Source organism: Watersipora subatra, chromosome 7 (assembly GCF_963576615.1).
Source record: "Watersipora subatra chromosome 7, tzWatSuba1.1, whole genome shotgun sequence".
Classification (NCBI taxonomy): Eukaryota; Metazoa; Bryozoa; class Gymnolaemata; order Cheilostomatida; family Watersiporidae; genus Watersipora; species Watersipora subatra.
The window spans coordinates 23780073-23797214 of record NC_088714.1 but is presented as its reverse complement, the minus strand read 5'-3'; the positions used below and the strand labels follow the sequence as shown (position 1 = coordinate 23797214).

Here is a 17142-nt window from a genome sequence, read left to right as displayed (position 1 = left end):
AGAAAAATTTATTTCATAAATGCCGCGTGCATGGCAGGCGATAGAACTTGTTATAATACTAGAAGGCCCGAGCACTGTATAGTTCCAGTGTAGCTTACTTAGAATATTGTCAAGTGTGAGATAAATTTCCAATAAACGATTATATTGTTTACCTGTATACCATGGCCAACATCGCATTAAATAGTGACGGTTTTCAAATCCTTGACCCTAAAAATTGCCAATAAACAAGTAAATCACCATATCATGAAGCTCTAGTGAACCATCTGCAGGTTTTAAAGCCATTCATTGTTACTGTGTTGTTGGTTCATTTATACTAAACTTCCATACAGGAATAGCTGAGCGACACACCCCCATATGATGCTACAATGCCACCGTAGAAGCAACGGTGTCGCTCTAGTTCTGTCGTGATTCAGTGTCGCTGTTGGAAAGTGAAACACCTGTGCGATGAATCATCTTTGTGCCATGGAAACGACCTTAGCAACCAAAGGTGTCACACTTGTGTGCTTGTCCAAATAGAGCTTTTTGGCTGCTCCATATGCAAACAGTTTTACTGTTGAACTGCTCTAACGTATTTGTTTAGACTTGAAACTTAAAATGTTGAAAGAGAAAGCTGTATGGACAAACACCGAAATCGAAAGGTTTCTTGCCTAGCTGGTTGAGCATTTGCAGAATATTACACAATAAAAGGCAGAAAAGTACATACCTTTACGTAAGGCGTCACACAACCATCACTCTACTATCACATCCTATGGAGATATAACCTATCTGTTAGTCTGTCCTAGCGATTTGGGGCTGGTGTACACAGATGCCGCTATACAGTATCGCTCTATAGAAACTTATTAATAGTATATCTCATTGACTAAACCTGTGTGAGGTAAACCTCACTAGTATTGGTCAATCCAGCCTGATATGCTTTGCCAATTAAATGTCTTATTGGTTGAAAAATTAGCTAAGAATGTAACGTATTCAACGGTATCACACTGCTCAAGTCTTTGAATAAATACATCCAACTTTTAATGTCAGTGGTCATTCCATTTAATGTGGGTTGAAGTACTAGCAGTGTAACCCAAATTATAGCAAGTTCATGCTATGTTATTTAAGATGGTGAGGCTTGTCAGGATTTGATAGAGAGTTTATACAAAAGATATAATTTACCTTTATAAAATTTTATTCCTATTTATTAAATATTCTAAATGGAATTTACTGAAGAACATTGAATAGAATCAAAGGAGTGGCTACCTAGGCCGATGTTTGGCGCATGCTTCTGGCGATGTTTCTGATACCAATGATGCTGCAAGGCTCATCAAGTTAGAGCATTTTCTAAGTGCACCAGCATTGCTAAAGATAAACTTCTATCTATCTCTTCCATTCACAACTAAGAAAAATAACAAAATATTGAAAGTAGTCTTTATTGCATAATGACAACAGCCAATATACAGTCAGAATTGTAAAGGCAGCGCTAGTACTGCGGATAAATAGAAAGTGCATTGCAAGTGTCATAGCAAGCTCCCTGCATACTGAAACATTGACACATCCGTGTACCCTTTTTGGGATGCTGTGAAAATGTTCGTTTTTGTATTATAGTTAAAATACAGTGCACCATAAAAACTAAAAATGACTGTTAGAATATATTTAAGTGACCAAAAGAAAGGGTGTTGATGAATTACAAAGAAACTGGTCTTTTATCAGAAGAGAGCACGACTGACATGCAGGGTTGGTGCTTCTTCATCATCAGCGACAGGTTTGAGAGTAACTCCTCACAGCCAGACATCTGGTCAGTTGCCTACAAATGTGAAACAGAATAAAAACTATGAAAATGTAAATTCAGCAATTATACATAAAGAGTGTTGGTGTTGTTACCATGTTATACCTACAATTATCATTTCTTATTAACAACTATAGAAATGTACAACAAAGGAAGTCGTGGAGAAAGTTATGTTACAATCAGTGAAATGCAGAGCCTATCAGTGATCTCTTTAGGAAGAATCTTATTAAACAATCTATCTATCTTCTATCTTCTATCTATATATATTTCTCAAATTCCGTCTGTTGGAAATCCGTCTGTTGGAAATCCGGCTATAGCTATTATTAGAACAGCTGAGCTGGACAACAATACAGACTCAAAGTCATGGCTTACCGTCATTGGAAGCCTAACCTTATTAACTAGCTTAGTGGAGTTTTCCATTGGCAATATACCAGGCTACTAGCTTGGAAAGTACAGTTGCTTGACAAAGTTTTAAAACCTTTAAAGTTGTTTTTATTTTTCTCTTAATTTATTTCAACTACTTTTTTCTATTTTAACTATTTCAAAACTTCTCTCACGATACGTACTTTGAAAGTTATAATGGCAAATGTTGTTATATGTTAAATTCAAATCACTTTTCTGTCCAAAGACTCTTCTATTACACGGGCAACGCCGGGTGACACAGCTAGTATACGTATAAATCTCAATGTTTGTTTGTCATTTGTTCGCTGGTTTGTCTTCCCTGCATCCAGTTATAGCAATTAAAATCTAGCAATGAAAAAATTACATGGTAGTGGATTTGAACTCATGACATTCAAAATGTGTGTCTACAAACTAGTGCGTGTAACCACAAGGCTAAACCATTCTTATAGCTCTCAAAGATTTTATCTACCGTTAATGTGACTGCGGGTTACATGCTGAATATAAGCTAAATAGGTACTTTTTATTATCAATTAATATTACCGTTTGTGTCTGTTTTCTTTTGAAAGCTTTTGAAAAGCTAATTTAAAGCTCACTACTTTTTTTAATTTGTAATTTCAAATTTGCCATTTCAATTTTAGATGTGTTGTTCCACACCTATTTATGGTTTTTCCTAAGCAACCTTGTGCACTTCACTGCTATATGTTTGTACCAGTATCATCCATCAAAACATTCAATAGCAGCTTTTGCTGCAACAGTAACTTTAAAAGTTAGAATGGTAAATATTGTATATGTTAAATAAAAATAACTTTTCTGTGCAAAGACTTATTTATTACCCGAGCAATGCCGGGTATTCAACTAGTCACAAGATAAAGGAAACTTCCAATTTGCAAAAATCTTTTAATTTTAATATCAACAAAAAAAGGTTAAAGTGTTTGATGGGTTTGAACCTGGAAAATAAAAGCACAAGCCACCCTAAAACTTTATTATGAAATATATATATATATATAAAATTAATTGTTTACTAAGACAAATTGAGGATTGTTACATTTTTCCTATATAACTCCATACGATATTTGTTAGTTAGCAACTTGCCAGCTGGTGCTATCATTAGTACCAATACGGAAAGAGTTGGCACAAAAATACTAAGGAATAATTAGAGTTTATCTAAGTGAACAAGTTTCAAAAGTGCTAAAGTCTGCTTTGGTTGGTCTGCATAAAAAACATAATGCTTTGAATGTGTCTTTCACACCACACAACTTTTAAATATTTATTCTGATACGAATTAAACTATTTCTTATTTTAAATTTATTCTTATAGATTCTTATAGAACTTATTATTTTGGTAGCTCTTCGAAATTACTACCAGGATCTAAAAGTGCTTGAACCCGAGCGTCTGAAAGACAGCACAGACATGGAAACACGCTCTGGATCAAATTGAACCACAGCAGGCTGTGTTGCCAGGAGTGAGCTGTGAGTCAGGTCACTCCTGGCAACACATTGGCATCCTGTGAGCCGGCTCACTGACTAGCGAGTCGGACAGAAGAACCCTTGCCAGTGCACTATAAGAATAAATCTATAAGAATAAATTGATAAATTTTTAATTGGCTACATAATTTACATAATACATAATTTATTTGATAAATTTAACAAAATGATTAATAAACTTAAAAGAGTTTTCATAACAATACTGTCAGAACAATAGTGTTATATAGATTTTGCATAACAATATGTTTTGAATAATTTTAGAGATATATGCTTTGTTCCAGCATTAAAAATAGTGACATATTGATGAAAGACGACTGTAGCAACGATTAGCTACCTTGATTAGTATAGAAATAGTAATTCTATTGAACTGCAGCATTGTTAGTTTAAATAACTTCTGTTAAACTTTACGGAAAACAGCTATTACATAGCATTACTTTTACATCTAACGAAATTTGAAAATTTGAAAACAAAGAGTTCGAGCAATATTTAAATATAAAAATTTTATTTACAACATAAACGGACGCATTAGATTTACTATTGTTATCACTCAGAAGAGCTCTTTACCGATTACAGTTCGCTTAATATACATGAAGACAGAAGAAACACATCTTTGGTATGGCAATTATTTTGGCAAAAGCTTTCAACTAATAAGCCATTAAGTTGAGATAAAATTTTTGCCATATTTATGGTGGTGAATTTGCACCATGTGCACCACAGTAGATCCGCCCCTGCACTAATAAGCCATTAAGTTGGGATAACAGCAATTAAAATCTGTCAAATGGTCAAATGAAAGAGCATGCTATGCGCATGTACAGATATATAACTAAGGCGTTTACATGAAACTTCGATTCTAAACGTATAGAAATTGTCTCAGGCAAATACAACAGACACTTGAAATATTAAAAAGTTAAATTATTATACCAAGCATATTCTGTACTTCAAAACTGTTGACTTAGTCGATAGGTAAAACAAGCCAAAAAGAAAATGTCTAGAGTTACTAACCAAATAGATTAACCACTTATGTGGGCCTCAATCGCTTTGATGATGGCATCAGGGCTTGATGGAAAATTGCCGGTAGCCTGAAAAATACAAATAACAGGTGGAAATTCTGCAAAGAAAGCCCACTTGCATTTGTTAAAATGAAGAAAGGAGAAAGGTTAACTTTTAATTCTAGAGTATAGAAAGCGGGCTGCAACCAAGTAATATAAGACCACACGATATCTGACAACCGTTATAAATGAAACCTATGTAACCTTTGGAGTTACCTCAGATATAGTCACTGTTGGCCAGTTTGTCTAGAAGTTCCCAAACAGGAAATTGTTAACTAACTGAACTAAGCAATATAAAACTACAGTTAACATGATTTTAATATGTAATGCCTGAAATATATCATGTTTATTTATTAAAGAAATTATGATAATAGTTGACAAAAACTATAATCTGATAAAGCTTAATCTCAGCAAGTTTATGTCTTTGCCAAGTTAGCTGATACCGGAACTGGTCTCTATCTAAGAGTTCTATTCTATTATATATCTGCTATATATATAATATATAGAATATTCTATTCTATAGGCAAATTTAGGTTTTATTGGTTTCTAAGGAAGACACCCCTTACAGAATACTAATTGGTACACATTAAAGACATTTGAAAGAAATCTGGGCTGCACCTCAAAAAATGACAAACTTAAATTGTTGATGTAGTGGCGCTCTTAGAAATAGTTTAGGCTCTCATGCAGCTCAGCGCTTAAGATGAGTATGCATTTTAATAGCCTATGATTTGTGGAATTTTGTACGAAAAGGGAATTTTTTAGAGAGAAACACAAATAGAGCAATCCAAATGAGGGTAAGTTCACTAGTAAAGGTTGTATAATTATGCTAACTGAAAAATAATTGCAGGGCTGTACTGATGATCATTTATAAGTTCCAATTTATAAGTTCCAAGGAGCTACAGTTGGAGCAACTCGGAACATTGATAAACACAAATTAATGATACAACATGAAACGCTCGCAGTTAAATTTTATGGTAATTTGAGCTCAAATACTTCTTTGCACAAAACAAGTTTCTTTGACCCAAAACGTAAATTCAAGTCTCAAGTTGGTACGATTCAAGTCTCGCTGTACAAATTACAGAACTGGTCAATAAGATATAAGCAAGATTGATGTTGATAAATACACACATTTAATATGACTGAAATTCAGATGCAAAAGCCAATGTCGAAGAACAGTTCTCAATTTTTTAAAATTGATAACTATTTTTAATAATACTCAGATTGTTTATGTGTTAACCAATGAAGTCAGAGGTTGAAAACTATTTTCAATAATCCATTTCGAATTTGATTAGCAAAAGTATTACTATTGTGGTTAAATTACGTAATCTGCAAAACATAGAAAGTGAACTTTTCTTTAGCAAAAAGGATTTCATGCAATCCACAGGTTTAAAACAAGATGTGACAAAAAAAGTGACAAAATTTGGCCTGCTTGTCCATGTTGAAGTTTTCTTCTCTTACCTCACCCATCAAGCTTATAAGAAACATGCCAAACTTATTCGCTGATTAGCTAGTTAAAAACCATATTATGACATCATAACATTTGTACAAATATTGAACATTATATATTAGTATTGTTTGACGAATTTCTTGTTGCTGTTTTTGTAAGTTGCGAAAACTGCCTCGCACATCTTGACTCAATGCTTAATCCTATCTCAACAAGCTTTTATAGTGAACCAAGCTTCATACATGCGCAGCGCTGCAGTTGATCACTAAAGCTAGTCTTTTGTATTTGTGCAACATCTTCAGAGATGAATTAATAATTTTATGCTTTGAACCTTAGTTATCTTCTTAAAGGAAAGGCCTTTTGCATTGTGCAGTGTTAACTCACTTGAAGGCTGCACAGGACTGTGGAAAGCACTGATATGTGAAATGGTTAGAAATCCTAAGTCATTCGTTTTCCTCTTGTCTGCTTTGGTTTTTGACTTAAATTTTTTTTTATCTTTGTTTTAAGCAGAATATTTTCAATGTAAATATAAAAACAAAGAACTCATGTAATATGTTTGGAATTCCGTTTGTATCCTAGTTTGTTAGCAGCATGTAAATCGATCAACAAACATTATTTCTATTATTATTAAATTTATGTTATTTTGCTAGTTTTATTAGAGGTATTGATCCTTGACATGTGGCTTTGTAATACTAATGCAAAAGGTAGGTACAATGTTGTATAAGATTGGCTTGTACCGCAGAATAAAAAGTAGAAATGTCTTCAGAAGATGCCTCAAAGTTTTAAAACATTCAAGTTAGATTAGGTCTGTCTTAATATTACAAACTAAAACTAATGAATGTAAAATAAAAAATAATACAAATAAAACATAATACAAATTAATGCTGCAATTAACAGCTTTGTAAGTTTTGTTAATTTGACTTTAAAATATAACAACGCTTAAGAGAAAAAATGCTAGCTTTGTCTGGGCAGTTATATCTCTTTGAAATTTTTCTGGCTATTTTGTTGGATTCACCAACTCAGTCAATGCTAATATCAACTATATTTTATAGGATGCTGATTATAGTTACTTTCCTACAAACAATTGACCAATAGCATAGACCTTGCTTTATCCAATAAGAGGCAACAGAAGCCATCACTACCCAATTATACTGATTTTCTCCCCTTATGATTTTGTGAAACCCACATTGCTTGATTGTCAAGATACCTTAACCCTTTAAACCTTGACAGCAAGTATTCTGGTATTGCGTAGGCTCAGAGACCCCGACGGTCAGAATACCGTCATCCATATGACTCTGTTTCTAAGTAACAGCGTAAATCAATCAAATTAATTTTTGCAAAGCGCATCAGACAAGATATTTAACTTCCATTTTTAACTGATTTCAAATATCTCTGTCCAATTCCTTCGTTATACTACCAATTTTACTAGGACAATATTTCGAAAAAAAAGGTTTCGACTTGTTTGTTGGTAGCTATGTCATAAATGATTGTGATGCAGATGAAGAATTTTATGATACTAATTATAACTGTTGCATATTATTTTAAATAATAAAATGGTGATAAATAAATGTGTGCTCAAAGGATATGATTCTACTGTAAAGATCGTTAGAAGTTTTTAAAATTGTACAAATTTTATGGTTTTAGTCCAAAGAACTGTGAAGTAAATTTGTTTTACAATTGGTAAAATTTGCTGTTTGTTGCTAGACATTTTTACCCGTGTTTTACCCAATATTATTAGATTATAAGCATATTTAGATATATTTAATAAAAGTTTCAAAACCTCATATCGTTGCACATATTGCGAAGGGGTACTAACACACATTGACAAGGACAGCCAGAGTTCAAAGGGTTAACATGCTGATTCAAGTTCACCATACTGATTCAAACCAATTTCATTGCAAGGTTTTGCTCTAAGAGGCTTTTGTTCTAGGTTTTGGTGAAGGTTCTTCCTTGTATGAAAAAAGCCTTAGCTAAGATATCTGTAAAAAAAAAACAAGACCATGCCTTAGCAGTAGCTTTTCATAAGTTGAACTTTAATTGCACGAGAAAGACGCTTTGGCCAAAACTGATATGTTGTTTATAAAGTTTAAATATTCAGTTTATTGACAGAAACTTTGTTAGCTGCGTTAATCGTGCCAGCTGGGAACAACAAAAAAGCTATGGATACCAATAAGCAACAAGCTTTCAGAAAGCACAATGAGAAAGCACTATTAAAACCATGAAACTGCTATTATTGCAATATGATCTAGGTAAACCGGAAGGCAAACTGGTGGTAATTCACTGTCTCCAACTATTGCATAACATAGAAGTGAAGTGTTTATCTGATGGTGTAAATCTATTCTATTTTTACCTATTACATAATGCAACAAAAGAGTGTAGGTATCTTCTGGAAATTACTAATCCTAAGCTATAGACAGCCATCTTAAAAGGAGAAATAATTTATGCTAAACTCGCAGCCGCAAAGGAACTGAAATAAAATTTCAGAGATGCTGAATTCTTGCCTAAAACAACCTAAGTTTGTAATAAGTGGCCACACAAATCAAAACAAGTCTAAAATAACTTCTGGAATTTAATACTATTCCGGCTGTTTCTTGTGCTGTTATCACACGATTCCATTAATATGGTTTGTTTTTACCTGTTTTAAGCATGCTGGTCATGAATGACTATATATTTATCATGTTATTTGCTACTTTTCGTTGAAATAAATAAAGTAAATATTGGATTCGCTAATATAATGTTGTTCAATCAAATGTAAGCTTTTGTTACAGCTTGATGAACCTATCTGGTCATGGCTGAAGCCATTCCGCTGTGAGCTATTATATTGCAGTTACTTTCTCTATGTTTTTCAACCCTAGCTTACATCATTGAATGCTTTTCTTCGGTGTTTGTATGACCACTCCTTTACACCGATTGCAACTCTGTAAAGGTCAAGCCACGCTGGCTGCTGTTTTAGGACTTTCATGCTCAGCAAGGGAAATCACATCAATGTTTTGTACAGCGCATAGCGAATGGCATCACAGGTTTATGACTACTATTTTGGAAAGCTTATAGCATATTTTTATTTGTTGCGTAAATAATTATCATAATAGTTAACTGATTGTTTTTAGTATCTTATTACAATGCATTTGCATCTATTACTTGAGAAAGCATGAAAATTAAGTAAAAATACCCCTTTCGGATTCCATTTGAGTATCAAAGGTCTTGTCATCAAACGAAATATGTTGACGCCTACTCATGATACAACGCTTACATTGAGTGCTATCCAAACACTCGCCTTGTAAATATTATTCTGGAGCTAGTGGATCTTCCAAGCTTTACATATGATATAAGCTGTTCGATGAATTGTTTTAAACTGAAATGCTAGTAGCTACAAAAATGGCAATAGATTCTCACCAATCTGGGAGTTGTGATCCACTGATATGATTCAAACAATGACTCACTATGACATCTTATCATTTAGCCTTTTTGAGGTGATCAAAATGTTCGCAAAAATATAAGTTAGCTTTAAACTTCTGTAAACGAGGCCGTATTAAAACAGTGTCACTGAAAATTTGTTTTGGATTATTTTGGGTATGTGCACGGAATCTGACATCACCCTAAGACAAATCTTGTCAGTCCCAAAGTTTTGATGCTGAATAAGTGATTAGATTTGATTGTTTAGTAAAAATAAGGTGCTTTTCATGACAAGGGAGCTATACCAAAAGTTGAGACTAGGTAAGTCAATGTTGAGCACAACTTCAGCCTACAATTCAGATCTAATATAAATCTATATGTGAACATTGAATGATTACTTTGGATTTCTAGTACGAACCAAAAAAATTTTCCAATCAATGTCAACTACAGCCATGGTAAGGCCAAAAGAGTTTTAAAATAAAGCTTTTACCCTGAGTTGTTAATAGTTTTTGGTCTCAAAGCTTTACTTTGGTTAATAATCAAACCGTTAGACGCCGTACTGATTCAGTGAACAAATGATACAAATATACAACGTAACTCACTCTTACATGCACCAGATTTACTTTAACTTACCCAAATTTGTATATTCACAAATATTTTTATGTTACATTTTTAAGTTTTCAAAATTGATGTTGGGTGTCAAAAAATTCATATGTAGACTGCAAATCGGTTTTTGACTGTACAGTAAAAAATTCACAAGTTGTTGCTTTCATATTTCTAGTACCACTAAAAATGGGAAACTTTGCATATGTAGCTGTTTTAATGTTTTAATAAATTTAATAAAAACAAAATTCAACTAAGAATAAAATTTGCTGAAGTTCAAGCTATCACAACAGCTACATAATATTGCTAATGTTGACACAATAGCGAACAATGTTGTGTTAGCCAGTTCACTCTGTTAACTCACAGAGCCAACTCTGTTAGCCAATCAACTGGCTAACAGAGTGAACCGAAGAAGTCGAGTTTTATAACACTGCTTATCTATAGAGTTATCTTTGCTTTACTACATTTTAGAAGCAATCACTTCATTTTATTAATTTCATTTTATATGAAACCTGAATTACTAGAAGCAAATTATAAAGCCTGATAATCATCTCAAACACTAGTGTCAGTAATATTTGGTATAACAAGCCACTATTATATGTTATCTTATGTATAATATGAACCTTTTTAGAATAGACAAGCGGGCCGCCTTTAATGGTAACTTCAAAGAGCCCCGTTCTTGTAGGTGTTGGCTCCCCAGTCTAAAACACACAACAGATTAACAATAGAAATCTTACAAGATAAAACCTATGTATTTAAATTTAAACTTTGTTCTCTTTCCATGTCTCACCAATGATATAAACTGCCACAAGAATAGGCGATGGCTATAATAAGGGTGGGGTTTAATGATCAAGCTCTGTTGGGATTGTGCTAGCCTGGGTTTCGGGGCTAACACAGTTCTCGTGGGGCTGTCGCGTTGCCTTGTTATGTTTTGAAAAACACGACTCGCTGTTATCGTGTCATTAGCTCATTCAGTCAGTAGACCCCCCCTCCCCCCCCCCCCCCCCGCAGTTCACAACAGCAAACCATGAACTTTTACATTGTAGGGATAATACCTAACCAAAAGAATGGATTCATGGAAAATAAAACATTTCAAATTACCTATTTTTGGCAATTTTGAGATTGGTAAGGGTTGTAATATAGTCTACCCGTAAATATAATCTTGTAAATATAATCTACCCGAAATCACCTGAACAGCGTCCTTTTTTTCCTAGTTTCTGATTAATATTTTGCCCCCCCCTAATGCAAAATGACAAATTCTTTCATTGTTGTCACATTGTTTGACCAGGCCAATAAGATGGGACAGCAGGCAAAGCTGTGCAGTGTACTTTTCATACTCAAACTTTAAATATGAAACCTAATTTGGGCCATTTCACAATGGCGACTATTAATTTAATGAATGCTTGTGAATGGCAACTGACTGATCATAACAGTGACAGTATTGAGCAACTATATTCATTTGATAACAAAATGAAACCAACAGATCAGTAGAATAACCACAATTGTTCATAATATTTGTAAATATACAAGGGACTTTATTCAGCATATTTCTTTGTTCTGGTGCTATATTCGGGTTCATCCCAACAGAGCTCGATTATTACACCCGCCTATATGATAACTGTCACCTATCCTTGTGGAGGTGTTTATATAATTGGTTTCACTGAATCATTCATAAAAAGAAAACTATTAGCAAAAATGTGGCGAGCAAACAACTCCTTATTTTGTTCTGTCTTTCATTTCTCAAGCTGAGTGAGTAACAGAAAAATCTAAATTGCAGAACTAAATACTAGCTAGCTCTCCTTACATCACAATCTATTTTAAACATAATAATAAAAATATCAGAATAAAATTAAATATGTCACTTTAGCTACATAAAAAGATTAACTTATTTTATGCAGTCATGTGCTGGCTGCTGAACTAGTAATTTTTTACTAGTATAAAGACTCACTCTTCACACACTTTTATTTTTTGTGTTGCTAGCCGTATCATACCTGAATCATGGCATCATTTTAATGATTCAACAATTTGCTTTCTTATAACATTAGAATGAGCAAAGCTATGAAAATTTTTTAAAGAAGTTTTTTAAATTTTGTTGCATGAAAAAAGAACCTGAGAAAAGATCTTTCAACAAATGTGAATGAAAATTTTCGAAGACTTGAGCTGCCACTAATCATACTTGGTCTGTAGGCAAGATCAGGCCTTGCATTTTATACTATGACTGCGTATACAGGGAAATTTCAATTAAATGCCAAAACGTGAAAATCTTTTGTAACTACATGATGTTAAAATATCAATAACTTTACAAAAGAGCCAATGAAACTTTACTACAATAAGCAGTCATTGCCTTTGTGAGTTTTTGTTTACATTTGAGATTGTAGCAGAAAGCTTTACTACAATAAAAGCTGTATCATTCCATTCGAAGCTACAGCAACAGCATTAGCAAAAAAGGGTTGCCTCACACGGGAATTGAATTTCAACCATCCACTTTACAGCCTGGTGTACTAACCTCTACACTACTTGGTTGCCTTATTTCACCATGGAATAATTACGCACATACTGATTACTCATGACGATCTGTCACCATGCACAAGACTGCCAAGGGTACTAGTTGAAAGATAAGACAGCCTACAATATTTTCCAGGGTAAGTTCACATAAATAGCGCTGAGCTACCAGTGTATAAGCATAGCCTATTTATTCTTTAAGTTCACTACATTTTAACAATGAAACGAGCTTAAAGAATGTTCACCTAAATTATTTGATTATTCACGCTTTTATCTTTTTTGTCTGCAAATCTTTAAAGCATAACTTGTTGTCATGTGAAGAACTTTCCCAGGTGAAGCTGTTGTAAAGATGAAATTGAAAAAAAAACCTAAATAATCCCATATACCACATCTAAAAATCTTTATTGAATAAATATGTTTTGTAGCTAACCATGCTAAAAGCATCCTTTATGTTTGTTATAAAAATTACTATGCTATATATTACATTTACCTCTATGGAAAAAAAATGGTGTATTCGGCTTACCACCTGTTAATAATAGCCGCACCTTTGAGAAATAATTTGAGGAATAGTTCGCCTTAAAGCCTAGAAAAGCCTGATTATCTCAATGAGTGTTAATAATCAAGCCATTAAAATGCCAAAAAGCAATTTCATTTGCTACTTTGATATATCTATCAGTTCAGCCAACATACATTTACTAGTCAAGAACGTTTTAGTCATTTTTCAATTCAGTTCCTTTGCTATGACCTTGATTTGCTATGACCTTGATTTGCTATGACCTTGATTTGCTGTTTCCTTTGTAAGGTTTGGAAAATAGTTTAGGACAGTTATATCCGCTTAAATGTACAAAGGCAGCCTAGATAAGCTCTAATATAGAACTTGCCAGCAATACTTACCACAAGTACTGCATCACCGAAGACGTCTTGTATTTGAGTCTTCAGGAGCTCGTACTAACAAACACAAAAATATACTGTCAATGCTTGAGCAGTTAGTAAAAATACAATCAGGTATATAATATAAAATGTAAGATATAAAATCACCTGCCTACAAATGAAAGGCTTCCAGTATACCGTAAAACCTCTATTTGAAGCTAACTTTATTTAAACGTCACCTCTAATAGAACGCCACTATTGGAGAAAGGTTGAGAAATTTAGTGACATTGAAATGACTACATTGACATGAATATATTGATATGGCTACATTGACATGACTACACTGACATGACTACATTGACATGACTACATTGAAATGACTACATTGAAGCAGAGGATCTTGCTATGCAACCTTTTAAATTGATCCAATTCAAACTCTAAATTCTGCCACAAGTGAAAATTTAAACCCTTATCACTCAATTAAGCTTTGAGATATATAAAAAGAATTCTTATGAAACATAATAGTATTTAACACTTTGAGGGCCATCTTTGCATGTTCACAAAAGTTTCCCTGACGCGAGTGACATATTCGAATTTCTGTGGCTTGGCAGTGGCTCAGATTTTATGAAACTTTGTAACTGGCGAATGAGCGTAATATGATTATAACTTATTTACAAATCTGATATATTTACAGTAAAAACATATTTAGACTGTATCCGAAGCAGTTTTAAACAATTGGGATGAGCATATAGTTAATTGCGGTAAAAGAAATGAATAACAGCAAAAATTATAGGCATTTTACATGAATACTTTCCAAACCTTGTAATAACTCCTTTAACCCAAGTTCTATCACACTATGAACGTCTATACATCTACACAGTATTAAAAGGAAACATTACTTTCCATGGTAATTGCTGATCTAGCCAATAAACAAAAATGATATCTCGCAAAACCTAATGAGCTGAAACCTTTTATTTCTATAGGCCATAGCAAGACTTACAGTTTTGTATGGTGCTTTCTGTCCAATGTTGTAGCAATGTCTATTACTCAAAATTCAAAATCTTTTTTGTTGAAGCACTCGTTCTCATTTATTTTAGGAGGTTTCTGCTCTCGATAATTATATTTCAAACGATAATAATTTGTTTTTTAGTCAATTCTAAGTTTTTCAAGCTTCCATTTTCAGTTGGTAAATATATTCATATTACGTTATATAATTTTGCATTAATTTATTCTAAATCTTCCAAACTGTTTCCATGTTATTTTAATACTTCTATCAGCAATATAAAATAGCAAGCATTTCTGCAATATGAACTAGAACTCTATAACAATTGTATTTTTATTTTAAAATTTACCCTTTTTGTATTCGGCATCGTCTTGTGTGCTATAAGGTCACCTAAGACAAATATTATTAAAATTATGATGTTGTTAAGAAGTTCTAATGATGAGTTGTTAGTTTGGGCTAGCTTGAACCAGTAATAACAAGGTAGAAGCTAAAATAGGATGCCATGTTTTTCAATGTAAGAGATGTAATGGGCGAGTAAGTAACGTTAGCACAGTTAGTATAAACATTGCCTTCATGTGCTGCTTAATTTATGTTTCTATAGAAGTGATCATTTTAATGTGAATCATCAGAAAAGGTATGTTGTTATTGATGATTACTGACCAGCAACTCTGACACAGCAAATAGTTGAGGTAGAAATACATTTTTTTATGACCTGATCTAGTTTATAAACACGTATGAGGCTACATGGTTTGTGTTTTGCTTGATTTGAAATACCGCAACAAACCACACCGAAGGAGTTCATGCAAGAAATGTTTCACAGCTAGTAATTAATTACCTCAATAGACTAGTTGACTCCGTAACCCTCTGATGATGCCATTGAGATATACGACATGAAGTGAACTTAAAAGCCTGGTTCACACTATATTGCAGTAGGTCCGCGTTTTTTTTTCGGCGTTCAGCGTCGATTATGTGAACCGTAAACTGATGTCATTGACGAAGCAATGCAGACACACCAGGAAAGTTTGCAGATGTCAAACTTTCCTGATATTTTGCTGAGCATCGACGACAGCCTTTCAAGTGTGAACCATTTTGGCAACGGTAATTCACGGTTAACGATAGCATGATGTAATTTTTTCCTTTTATGACCGTTTCTGTGGAACTAGTATTTGATTTCAGTCATGCGAAAACAAAAAGGTTTCTTCGCAAAAAAAATGATAACACTGCATCACTGATGCAAACGCGATTAGGTTTGTGATAGTGTAAACATCGTTATTATCGACGATCACCGGAGTATTGTGGCATCAACGCCGAAATATGGTGATATAGTGTAAACCAGCCTCAAGGAATCTTTAGCCCTAAAATAAGAAGTTAATGAAGCTTCAAACATACCTGCGGGGTATAGTTTCAGACACCACTGCAACAAACAAAAGACAAAGGTTAATATTGTAAAGTAACACCATATGGTTACTAACATGTAAATCTTGAACTGATTTATCAATGGGGCTCAGTGATCCACAGACTACCAAAACAATGTGTTTTTACTTTCTTTTGATAACTGTGTTACTATTTTTATTTTTACAAATATAAACCACACACCCTTTAAAGTCAAAAATAAATAGAACCATATTTGCTATAGCAGACATGTTATGAGAGGCTAGGTGAATGTATGCTAGGTGTACTACCTATGGGCTCTTATGGTCAAATTTTATTGGAATGTCACAGGTGCATTGGCTTTTTGCTGTGAACTAATTGCAGTTGAGGGCAGGTATATTTGAGCGTATCTTGTCACCCAAAGGCAATGGGTAAGTTGAAGTGAATCAATATGCTATATAAATATAGGATATGTATATATCTATATATATATGGATTATGGTCTTATCTTTATATTGGATATGGACTATATATATGGATAGGGTATAATACATATCAACATACAGCATGCACCTATGCTTTGGAGTAGAGTATAATACATACCGATATACAACATGTACTTCTGCTTTAGACTAGAGTATTATACATACCAATATATAGCGTGTACCTTTGCTTTAGAATATGGTATAATACATACCAATATACAACATGCACTTCTGCTTTAGAATGGAGTAGAGTACATATCAACATACAGCATGCACTTATGCTTTGGAATAGAGTATAATACATACCAATATACAGCATGTACCTCTGCTTTAGAACAAAGTATAATACATACCAGTATACAACATGTACTTCTGCTTTAGACATTTTGCTCTGACAATAACTCCTCCTTTAGCTGCTCACAAATATTGTTTGAATGAAATTTTTTCTAAACGTTTTAAGTTCTAGTTACTCCGCCCACATTCATTCTGATTGGTTAAATTTGCCTATAGAATGAGCTTCATTCAAAAAGCTGTCTATATGTCATGTTGCCGTGTTACTGATCCTATTATTTAAATGCACAGAACTTTCTGTTAATAGAGCTAGCATAATTCATAAATAATGCCTTCAGAGCTTACAAGGAATTACAAAGGCCATATTAGTTTGCATGTATGATTGCTTTGTTACATATTGACATCAACAGAAAGTTACTCAGTCAGTTGAACTGGCAGTGGGTGATCATTCTGTTACAGTGATGACTCTATGAAATATAT

At 33.5% G+C, this 17142-nt stretch overlaps 1 long non-coding RNA gene across 1 annotated transcript; it reads right to left on the bottom strand.

Annotated features, from left to right (window-relative positions):
• Nucleotides 1-1393: 1393 nt before the first annotated feature.
• LOC137400067 (uncharacterized) lies at nucleotides 1394-16803 on the bottom strand. The gene is made up of 6 exons (XR_010979210.1): nucleotides 16725-16803; nucleotides 15905-15929; nucleotides 13537-13590; nucleotides 10764-10841; nucleotides 4654-4730; nucleotides 1394-1783 (listed from the first exon to the last, which is right to left on the bottom strand). It is a non-coding gene; the product is annotated as an uncharacterized lncRNA (long non-coding RNA).
• Between the last annotated feature and the right edge of the window lie 339 nt (nucleotides 16804-17142).